The following is an 11,272-nucleotide window of genomic DNA, read 5'->3' as shown; positions in this document are numbered from 1 at the left end:
ATGTGCAGCAGTTGTGGCTGAACACCTACATGTGTAAAGGTCAGTATTTACACTGGAACAGGGCTGAACCTGCACCACTAGAAGCAAAGCTGAGGTTTCTCTGATCATCTGAAGTTTCTGATGACAATAAGTAGTTAAAAACCAGAGAGGTAGCATACATTATTAAAGATGTAGTTGTCAGAGATGGAATACAATGTACTTTTAAGTGCTGGCAAGTATGTGAGTAAAAGCTGGCTTAATTTCCTCAAAAAGACTACTATGTAATGTAACAACAGACTGATGATACCCTTTTTAGGCATATATAATAACTAGGGACTCTCAATTTCCATATTTTCACATGTGTAATCTGTGGATTTATATTCTGTGTCAGGTTTTGGTTTTTCAAATGCAGAACCAGGACACGCCTTGTGAAGTTCTACCTCTCATTCCTTGTAGCCTGCTCCCTCATTCCAAAATCTTTCTTGCAGAAGAGCTCTTGCAGAGGTTTTTGAGACCTCAGCAAAAGGTCTGGTTAATGGAAGAAAGCAGAGTACAGGTCAATGTCGTACCATGAGAAAGAATTTAGTGTTTACCTGGAAAAACAAACAATTGTGCTGGCTTGTTTGTTGTTCCTTTTTTATTTTTTATTTTTTTTTAAGTATTCTGTTTATTGTTTGTGGATTGTTGGGAATGTACTTTCCAGACTGTAAGTCTGACATGGTTAACCTGGCATTGCTGGTTCACTATTAAGGTATTAACGTACAATTCTGTAATTGGAATTAAATGTTAAATTCCCTTTCTTTAGAGAAGGCAGATTCTAGAAGACCCCATTTTTAAGGCATACGGGTTTGTTGTGCATGGCAATTGCACCATTTAGTCACTTTTCAAAGGAGTACAGATCTGAGGATAATAGCTAAACAACTGGTTCTGCGATGTTTGTGGGAGCCGATTGCGCTTGTTGCTGTTCTGTAGCAGCATTTGTTGTCAGCTATGTATGTGTCTTCTCTGACTATCAAAAAAGAGTACCTGAAATCACTGTATCTGAAAAATAGAGCTCAGCTCCATTTTTACAGTACCCAGTAGCTACTAACTGGCACAGCAGTTGCACAGGGCCTGTGTCTTCATGTGGTCCTGGAGTTCTTTTGCTCCATAGGTGTTTATATTTAGATATATTGTAGTACTTCTGAAAGTGATAATGGACTAAGTGTTAAGAAACTAAAGTCGAGAGACTGTGGTGTCTGACAAAATGAAACATCCGTAGTGCTTAGACTCAAACCCAGGATAGGTTGGAAGTACTGTGCATGTGGTACGAGGATTTTGAAGTATATACAATGTTAATGACAGGACCAACCTTGGGGTGCATCACTTCATTTTGTCTCATCAATAGTACTGAAGTGATGATCTCTTGTGGGTTTTGGGGTGTTTTAGAGTTTGTTTTTTGTTGGTTTTTTGTTTTGTTTTGTTTTTCTTCTCCTCCTTGAAAACTGGATGAAAAGAGGGGAGAAATTATAGTCCTGATATTTGGGGAGGGGGAGTACAGGGATCTGCTTCACTTCCTTCCCTGCTACCACTCCCAAATAAATTCTGCTTCTGTAGGTCTTATAGGAGGAAAGGGAAAAATCTGGAGGGATTTGCTCCATGTGGTTTCCCTCTGGCTAAAGCTGACCCAGCAACAGGGGGAGATCTCACAGTGGAACAGATGCTGCATTCTTCAGAGGAAGTATGAACTTCGGCCTCGAAAAAGATCAGCCTTAAAAGCCCGAGGGCTATGAAGGGAGGGAAAATACTTTGAAAAAAACCAACACTTTGGGTACAAAAAGATTTGAGAGAAATTCTTTTAAGAATGCTGCATCTGAAGTGTATTTGAACCTTGTACATGTTATGCATATGCAGGAGTGCAGTAAATCCCAGTCAGGGATGGTCTGGCTGCGTGATGCATGCTTTCAGGTGATACATGGTATGGACACAAGGACTTTGTTCAGGGATTAAATAAAATTCAAATGGAAGCTATTTTGCAGTCTACCTATGTATCCTGTTCCAGTTTTTAATCACCTTTGAAGTTAGAATGTTTTTTCTACAATTTTACTTAAAATTGTCTTTCTACATCTGAAACTGATTATTACTTCTTAGTCTGATTTTGATGGTGATACAGCAAATCATTCACTATCATCGTCACAACACCTTATGCCTTGAAGGAAAGGCATGTTTCCATTCCTTCTCCTATTTCTCCAGTTCTTCTCTTGTCAAAAACCTAATTTTTAAAATTCTTTGCTTTTCTTCACTTCTAAATGTATTTGAAGTTTTCCTTTGGGTTCCAGTTTGCTTACATCTCTTCTAGTAAGGTGCTTGAAACTGAGAGCTGTAGTCTACTTGAGGCTGCACCAGCACTTCAAAGCTAATGAGTGGAGAGCTGAGTAAAGTGAAATGATGACTTAATTTCTTTCTTGTAACACTCCCCTTAATACATCTCAGAATTGCATTTTGCAACAGCATTTCCAGTCTGTGGTTTCCAAGCCTTTTTAGTAGTATGAGTGCCTAGCCAAATGTTTTTGTTTTAGCCTTATGTATGTATATATGTATGTATTTTGTACAACATGTTGTCTCTTGCACTTGCCTTTAGTGATTGTCACTCCATTAGAAATACAGCAAGGTTCCATCATATTTTCCTGGGAATCCGGATGCATTCATCATCTTGTGTTGCCTTCATAAGACTCTTGTGAAAATGAGCAATGAGGAGAAGAAAAAGTTGGCCTAATTCCAGGACTCTTACACACATAACTGAGCCAAAAACTTAAATTTTGTATCCTTTGGAAATTGATTGTGAGGAATGTCCAGATTAGTCTCCAGAAAAGATTAATTAAGCTAATCAGCAAAGATTGTTCCTTTGGATGAAACTTTTTTAATTCTTGCCTTTTCTTTCTTGACTCTCTTTGATACCTTTTTCATCTAAAACTCTTAATAGAAAAGGGTGGAGGTTTTTTAAAGTATTTACTGTTCTTTCTTAAATAAGTGTTGAAATATGTATCCAACAAGCATCCGAGAGTCACTGGTTGGTTGGCTTGTTTGTTATTTTAAAAAGGGGGGTCACTACCCTTCAACAGCAGCATTAAAGAGATGAAGGGAGGTAAAAGATTCTCTTTTTTCTTTTCCTTTCAATGGAAAAAATGCACGTGCTGTCACCTTTTTCATAGATTGCAAGGAACAAAAAGATTTTTCTTTTAAGGTCAGACTTTAAAATGTGGTCTTTGTTATTTAAAATGTATGAATTAAGAAAGTATGTGGTTAGATAATCAGTATTAGGTCTGTACATGTAGTCTTCTTCCAGAAAGGCCAACCATAAACTTTTCAGAGATAACCTTCACTAAAATACATGCTGCACTGTTGTCTGAGCTTATGAGACACTGCAGTCATCATTAAATAATCTAGGAGTGTTTGTGTGCATGATGGGAGAATCAGGTGAGGAAACTGCCTATCTAAGCTCACTATAATCAGTGTATTACTATTACTTATGGAAAGTTTTGTTCTAAAACATAATGGTAAAAAATTGTGACATAAAATTAACTGAAAAGGTCACACGAATGTATTTGCGACATATCAATGAGGTTTGGGGTTTTGTTTGTTTTTGTTTGTTTTGTTTTTTGGTTTGGTTTGGTTTTCCCCCTCCAGATACAGTTCTGCTCTGCTTGCTAAAGAATATCAGATCAGGGTTGTACTTGTTTAGTTGGAAGTCTTTGAAGATTCTGGTCAGTGGCCTCTGTCTCTGTTCTGAACTGAAGAGATTGCGGATATTGTATTTTATGGCTAAGGAGCTGCTTCTACCACCTGTCTTGGCATTTAATATTATGTTAACAAAACCAAACCAGATTTAATCATTTAAATGCACTGTTATCTTTGAGGTCTGCCCTGTTAATTTGATGTAAACTACTGGAATGTCCCTGTCCTGTAGAATAAGGGCTTTGACAGTTACCTTTCACAGGTTTCTCGAGCTTCTCCAATCTGAAGATGATATAATATATACACCACATAGATTTCTAGGAAAAAAGTATGGACAATTTCTGACATCAAAAAGTAAGAAATCTGCAGAGAGAGAGAAGAGGTTTGTGGTTGTTTTTTTTTGGTTTTGGTGGTGTTTTTTGGAGTTGCTTTTTTTTTTATTATTTGTTTTTTAATGCCAGCTTTCCTTCTACTTGCATTGACTCCTAAAGCCCTTGAGGTACTGAGGTGATAACTTTGTAGCTGAAAAATAGCTTGCTATTTAATAGGGACAAATGTGATATCTGACACTGCAACAATAATTAACTCTGAATATAGGGACTAGTTAGGTAAGAGCATCCTTAGTAGTTCTAGTTGACCTATTTGGCTTGTACTCATTTTTGCAACAAACCTTGAAGATCTTGAAACATGCATAGAAAGCTACTCCGAGGAGAAAGAAATCAATCCCTGTTCTCTATTTCATGGGAAATAGGACAAGAAATAGCAGGCTTAAATTGCAAAGAATAAAATTTAGTTTAATAGTGGGGGCAGAGGGGAGAAATTCCTATCAGTAAAGATAGTAAAGCAAGTTATCTGGGTAAGTTTTGCAGTACTGGCCGTTGGAGATCGTCAATGACAGGTTAGAAAAATGCGTATTGGGAATAGCACATGTGTCCTTGATGCTTTCTTGGATGCTTTCCTGCTCTGTGCTGTGCCTTGAGTGTTTAGTGCTTGGTCTGAACATTTAAGAACTGAAGTCTGTCAGAGGTGCTGATGTTGAAGATCCCTTTGTCAGTTGAGCACATTCTCATGCCTATACTGATTTAATATAAAACAGACAAGAATATTCTTTCCCTCTTCTCCTTGTTCCATATGCCTATGTAGTTAAAGTGAAGATGAGTTACAGCTAAAAAGTTCAGTGATTTGCACAGCTATCCCTAGTGACAAACCTAATTTTCTGCTGGAGAGCGTGTTCTGCTAATAGCATTTAACCTTCATTGGGAACGGCTGGAGTATGAATGCTTCATATGAGACCATCTGGAAAAGAGCTTTTCCTGAAGCTTATCAGTATTCCTAGCAGGAACTTAACCAGAGTCTTCGCTCTAAGAGCTGCAAGACTGGAGAAGCGGTGACAGCTATAATGGCAGAGTGCTAATGTCTTTAGAGAAATGTTACTTTTGTAATTGGAAATGATACAAACAGTGTCATTAAAGCAGATTGTTTATGCCATTTTTATTCTTGTCATAGGCTTAGTTATAAGAATGGATTCACTCTGAGATGACATCATAATTTTTATACTTTCCACAATTAGATGGACAGATCATGAGGCTTTACCTCATGAAATGCTGTTTTCCCAGAACACCAGCTAAAGTAAGTGAGGATTTGAATGACTGCTTGCTTTTCCTTTAGTTGAACAGTAGCACAGAAAAGGTGAAATGTCAGTGACGTGAATCTGAAATGTGGCTTAAAAACTGGGAGCTCTTACTTGAGCTCCAGTTTTTCTTGTTCATTTCTTTTGGGGTTTGCTTTTTTTTTTGTTGGTTAATGATGTTACTCTTTAACAAAAAGATCTTTATAGCCCAATGTTTGGTATAAAACATGAGAAGCTTTTTTAAAAAACAAATCAAGATCTCTTCCCTGCAAGAAACCTGTCATTCCCCAAGTAACTCTGCTGTTCTAATCCTTTGAGTCTCCACTAATTCCATCTTTTTTAGAATAAGTAGGTACAAAAAGTCAGCAGCAGAAAGGGATGGTGGTAGAGAAGAGACTTTTCAACAGAGGAGGCCTTCTTGAATACTTTTAATGCAACACTATCAATTTTTGCTTATCTCAATTTTAGGTAACTTTTAAGATCTAATAAGCTTGTAAGGCCTCCCACTATTGGTGACTGACATCCTCATTGAAGTATTTGGCCTCTGTTTATCATGTTCTAGCATCAGTCTTGTTACATAAGAAGGAAATAGCACTAGGAGTATATTTGCCTGGAACAAGCAGCAAACAAGGACAAAGAATGGTGTGTAGATATATATAGATATATAGATATGTTACACAGCCTTGTATTTGGTTGTTCCTGTGTTCGTTTTTTCATGTTTCATCCACTGACAAGTTGAATAGTCTGCCCCTGTCTGAGAAGAGAGTTGACAGTTGGAGCACTCCTGGAAGCTGGTGTGGCTCCTAGCAGAAATGGGCAGAAAGTCTGAGTCTAGGCCAGATTAGGGACACACAGGTAGATACAAAACTAGAAAATTTGGAAAGAATTAGATATAGCTTTAGACATCTGACTGCTGGTGTTTCTTTCCACAGCACTTTGAGAAAGACTATCTAACATGACCAATAGATTAGCTTTAAGCAAATAAACAGCTGTTTGTTTAATGCTGAGAAGCTGAAATAGAATAGTTGATCAGAAAGAAAAACCTCAGTTGTTCAGACTGTCTCCTCTACTAAAATTGCAAAACATCACAAATACAGTTGAATCTGGTCTAAAAAGGATGAACGATGCTGATGACCACGAGTCATCTGCAGATTTCTTCATTCTCAACAATGAAGCATAAAGTCCTTTAACATTGCTTTATGCAACAAGGCAACTCTTCTTATCTTTCACATGAAGTTTTCAGTTTGTTCCCCACACTGATACTCTGTATAGTTGTCTTAACACAAACAAAACTGCTGGTTAAAATTTATGCTTTGTATTTTGTTTATGCTTTAGGTGGGAAATAAGATGACATTCCTACATAAGCCCTATGTTATGCAGGGATCCCTGACTTAACTGCAGCAACCATAGAGAGGGCAACAGCAAAATTCTGCTGGGAAGTCAGAAACTCACTGTAAAGGACTTCTAAATAGGGTTACAGCCACTCGCTGCAAGCCTTCTGTGAGTAACTCTCCAAAACAAAACGGAGATGGAATTCATGCTGGCAGAGGTGTGACTTTAGTATTTTACATTCTGAAATCTACTGAATGCACTCTAAATAAATGTTCAATGTGTTTAAGTTCCTCGGGTTGTTAATATTCTGCCGTGGCCAAACAAGGTAGATTTATGATTGTGATGATGAAGTAATCCTGAATTCCTCAGTGTTCAGAGTACACTCAAGCTGCATGACAAAAATACATAGCGCTAGCTTCCCCTTCTGGCCAAAAGAAGGAAGTGATCCTGAAGGAGAGAGTCACACGAATTATTTCTCAAGTTTATTTCTATGTGCTAAACACTAGTTTTCAGAGAACTAATTAATGCTTAACTGCCACTTGGGAGGTGAGAGGGGGCGGGGAGGAAGTGCTGGTGGAACATCTTCTTGTACCATAATATAATGATGTGTCGAGATAGGGTCACTCTTGGAACATAACATTTTTTTTTCTAAAAATGGGCCTAATTTGGAAAGCAATTAGATAAAAATACCAACTTCTGGACAGAAAGATTCCCAGTGTCCCTTCTAGACTGCTATTAGCTGGTGTTAGAAAGAAATATTTTACTGCTTTTCATGTTCTGTATTCTAATTTTCCCCATGCAGCTGCATCAGTTATGATTGTAACTTTTTTTTGTTTTGTTTGGAGTTTGGGGTTCTTTTGTTTGCCCTTTTGTCTTATTTAAAGATTATTCTTTAATTTTAATTCCATGGCACAGTATTTTGTAGCATTAGCATAAGCTTTGTAAAAGTAGAGTGTACTAGTATAAAGGTGTTTATTTTGTAGTATAAAGCAACAATACCCAATATGATCTAACGTGCTTTTTAACAAGCCCTTTCTAAGTTAGTTTGCCAGCCTTTTAAAATGTTGTATTACTACATTTCTGGATGGGTTGATCATATAACACATAATCTTTCCTCTTTGTCATTTTCACTCCCATCTGCTACAGCTGCCTGGAAAAATGGGACATTTAAATCACTAAACAATTTTGCATTATAGGAAGACCAACGTCTTGCTTTTGTGGGCATGTTGGAGAGTATGCATGCAAACACAGTATGCACACACAGACATGCATACCAGTACCAGAGAAGCAGAAACTTCCCGCTTGATAAACGATAGCTTCATATTTAAGGTGCTTAGGTGGACTGCAGGAAACAGGCTTCCCTGTTCATACCATGTGTTTGCTCTGAACTGGAAGCACTTAGGTTTTCCTGTATCTCAGTCTTGAATCCCAATTATCAGATTTATTGTGGGCTTGGTCTTCCTCTTCATCTTGACCCTAAGTGTCATCCTGGAACCAAAAATGTGTCTTAATATGTTTTGCTGCAATGTTATGTTCCTATGGACAATTCTACCCACTGTCTCACTTCCACCAATTGTAGTTTTCACCTGCTTGTGAAGCACACAGCATAGGGATGTTGAGACAAAGACTGCTGAGCACCGATGCTGTTGGAGATGCAGGGAAAAACACTTGAATGCATGAAAGATTATGTTTTTACCCTTCATGTTCATCTACAATGGTAAACAGTTATGCGTTCATCATTCATTCCTTGCCCCAGTGTATGCTTCACCTTTTGAACTAAGGTATTCACTTCTTGGTGTATAAGACTGTACTAATTTCAGACCAACCTAATGAATCTTTAGGACACTGGGGTGGAGGAAAGGAGGACCTGAAAAGTGTCAGTCCTCTGCTTCTGTCTTTGTCAACTCCTACAGAATTTAGAAATCACAGCAAATCAAGCCTTTCCTTAAGCAAAAAGTAGATGGGAATTAGGGTACCTTGTATACTTCTTATGCTTACTAATATACTTGCCATGGTTTCATTGCTGTATTGGAAATAATCAGGAGGCAATTAATGATATCCTTTTCAGCTGTGCAGTAATGAACTACATGAGAAATATTTTGATATCATGAGTCATTGGTGGCCATGGAGAAAAACACAGTCTTTAAGCCGAGCTTTTAAATATTTTCTTAATTGAAGGGAAAATTAGTATTTTACTGGCAAGTGACTTGCCCTTCCAGGTTTATAATTTTAACAACAAATCCTTCTTGGAGAACATTATTTAACTTGCTTTTACAACCAGTAGTCTATATGAATAATGTTTGGGGGGGTTTGCCCATATAGTAATTTTATTTTTATTTTCTAAGAAATGTGAACATTTACAGAAAAGCTAATGGCTTTTATAAGAAAATATTTTTTTATCTGTCCCCTTTATATGTCATTTTATACCAGGCAGTTCATCACGAACAATTACAAAACTTTTGCCTAAGCAGTAGAAAACTTTCCTGGTAATGGTTGATGCCATTTCTCACTAATAGCTCAGTTCATACCAACAAGAAAATGTTAAAGTCACTGCTGTAAGGCTTGTGAAGAAACTTCAGCTCCCTTGTTTTTAAAAATGTTACACAAATATTAACCATCGTTGATTAAGATTAATTTTTCTTCCTCTTTCTTCAGATGTTCTCTTGTAAGCCTCAGCCAAAGCTCAATGAACAAATTTCTTTTTCCAGATTCTCAGGCACCTCTAACAACCTTATGGCTCCTCACCAGCACGTGAATCTGCTGAGCTGTTGGACTCGTCCCTTTGTAGGCTGCTGAACCTGGAAAGTTGTGGTAAGGCTCAAACGGAGTTGAGGGAAAAATAGAAAAAACACGGTGGCTTGAACAATTTGGATTTCCACACCTTACCAGTGTGCAGGGTCTTGAAAATGGAAGACTACTCAACACATACGTGCTTGTTCATGGTCATATCAGATTGGCAGTGTAACTGATGAACTGTATAAAACAGCCAAAGTTTTGTTCTTAACTGCTGAATGCACGATTTAATCTCATTCCTATTATTCCGGTCCATGAGATTATCATAGAGAACTGAACAATCCACTCTCCTCTTCAGCATTGACAAAACGTGCAATTTTGTGTACCCTTTCATCTAGTTCTTGCAACAAGGTCAATGACAAGAGTATTCAAGATGAAAGCACACAAAGCGGAGTAAAATGCAGGATCAATGATCTGTGATGAAATCATAGCAGAATGGCTTTTTTGTTGTTGCCACTGTTATTAAAATAATAGCAGGGATGTGCTACCTCAGTTTAAGCACAGCACTTGAAACAGAGAGACTTAGAAAACTTGTTTAAGGAAGAAATAGTGATACATGCTAACTCCTGAATAAAGATGTGGGTAAACAAAAAGATGACACAAGGCTATTTGAAAATGGAATTGTTCTCTCTCTGTGGTTTCATCACATGCTGATACAGACGCAAAACTGCATGTTTTCTCAACTCTTCAGAGTGGATTGTTCAGTTCTCTATGTATGATAATCCTGTGGACCGGAATAATAGGAATGAGATTAAATCGTGCATTCAGCAGTGAAGAACAAGACTTTTTGTTATTTTATACAGTCCATCAGTTGCACTGCCAATCTGATAGGACTGTGAACAAGTCTAAAGCATTCTAGAAAAGTGCTGGTATCATTCTAAGGCGCTAGTGGCAGCTCAGCCAGTGAATTGTGTGCGTTTCTGTTTATTGGAAATAAATGCATGTACTTCAACAAGAAGACATGCAGAAAAGGGATGCTAAGATGACCAGAGAAAAAATTAATTTCTAAAAAAAACCCCACAACAAATCACCCTTCCATGAGAGGAAATTTTGAAAATCAGGTTTGTTTAACTTGGCAGAATGAAGACTGAAAAGAAATATGATTTAATAAACACGTTTGGGGGTTTAAGTATTTCTTCTCGCTTTCTGCTGTCTGTAATATCAGGGAATAGTAAATTGTTGTGCCACAGATTCCAAGTGGCCATTTTTAAGATTTCAGATCAGGACTGAACTGATGATTTGCAACATTCCTTGTTAGCAAGGACAAGGCAAAGACACCTACTACATCAGCCTGGAAGTTTGTGTATTCACAAAATGACTAGAAATGAGTCTTGAGTGTATCTCCAAAGAGAGACTTGGAAAAAGATTTGGTTGCCACTGCTGTGTTTTTTACCTGTGTACCTATCGTGCATTTCATTAATCGTTACCATTCTTCTAGAGTAAGCTTGGTTTTGCACTGCCTGGGTTCCGTAGCTGGTTTCTGAGATCAGTAGTCTGTTGGATTAGCGTTTAGGGTCACTTTCTGAGCCGAGGATGTGGTTTCGACCGCGTTTGCTGCAGGAGCTGCTCAGGGCAGTGGTGGATGTCGGGCCGCCTCTCCCCCTGCAGAGTAAGGCGACCGCCCCTCTCTCGGGCTGCCGTTCATGGCAGTCACCTGCTGAAATTCGGCGCTGGTGCACCGCCAGACCTGAGCTGCCATCACGCAGGGGCAGGCTGGGGGGTCCCGGCGTGGGGGTGAAGTACGCGCCGCCGCCAGCACCAAGGGCCCAGAGCCCCGCGGGAGGGTTGGCCCTCGGGGGGGGGGGGGGGTGGAAACGGGGCTCG

Source organism: Tyto alba, unplaced genomic scaffold, assembly GCF_018691265.1.
Source record: "Tyto alba isolate M040663 unplaced genomic scaffold, T.alba_DEE_v4.0 Super-Scaffold_23, whole genome shotgun sequence".
Taxonomy (NCBI): domain Eukaryota; kingdom Metazoa; phylum Chordata; class Aves; order Strigiformes; family Tytonidae; genus Tyto; species Tyto alba.
Note: the sequence above shows the minus strand (reverse complement) of the source record.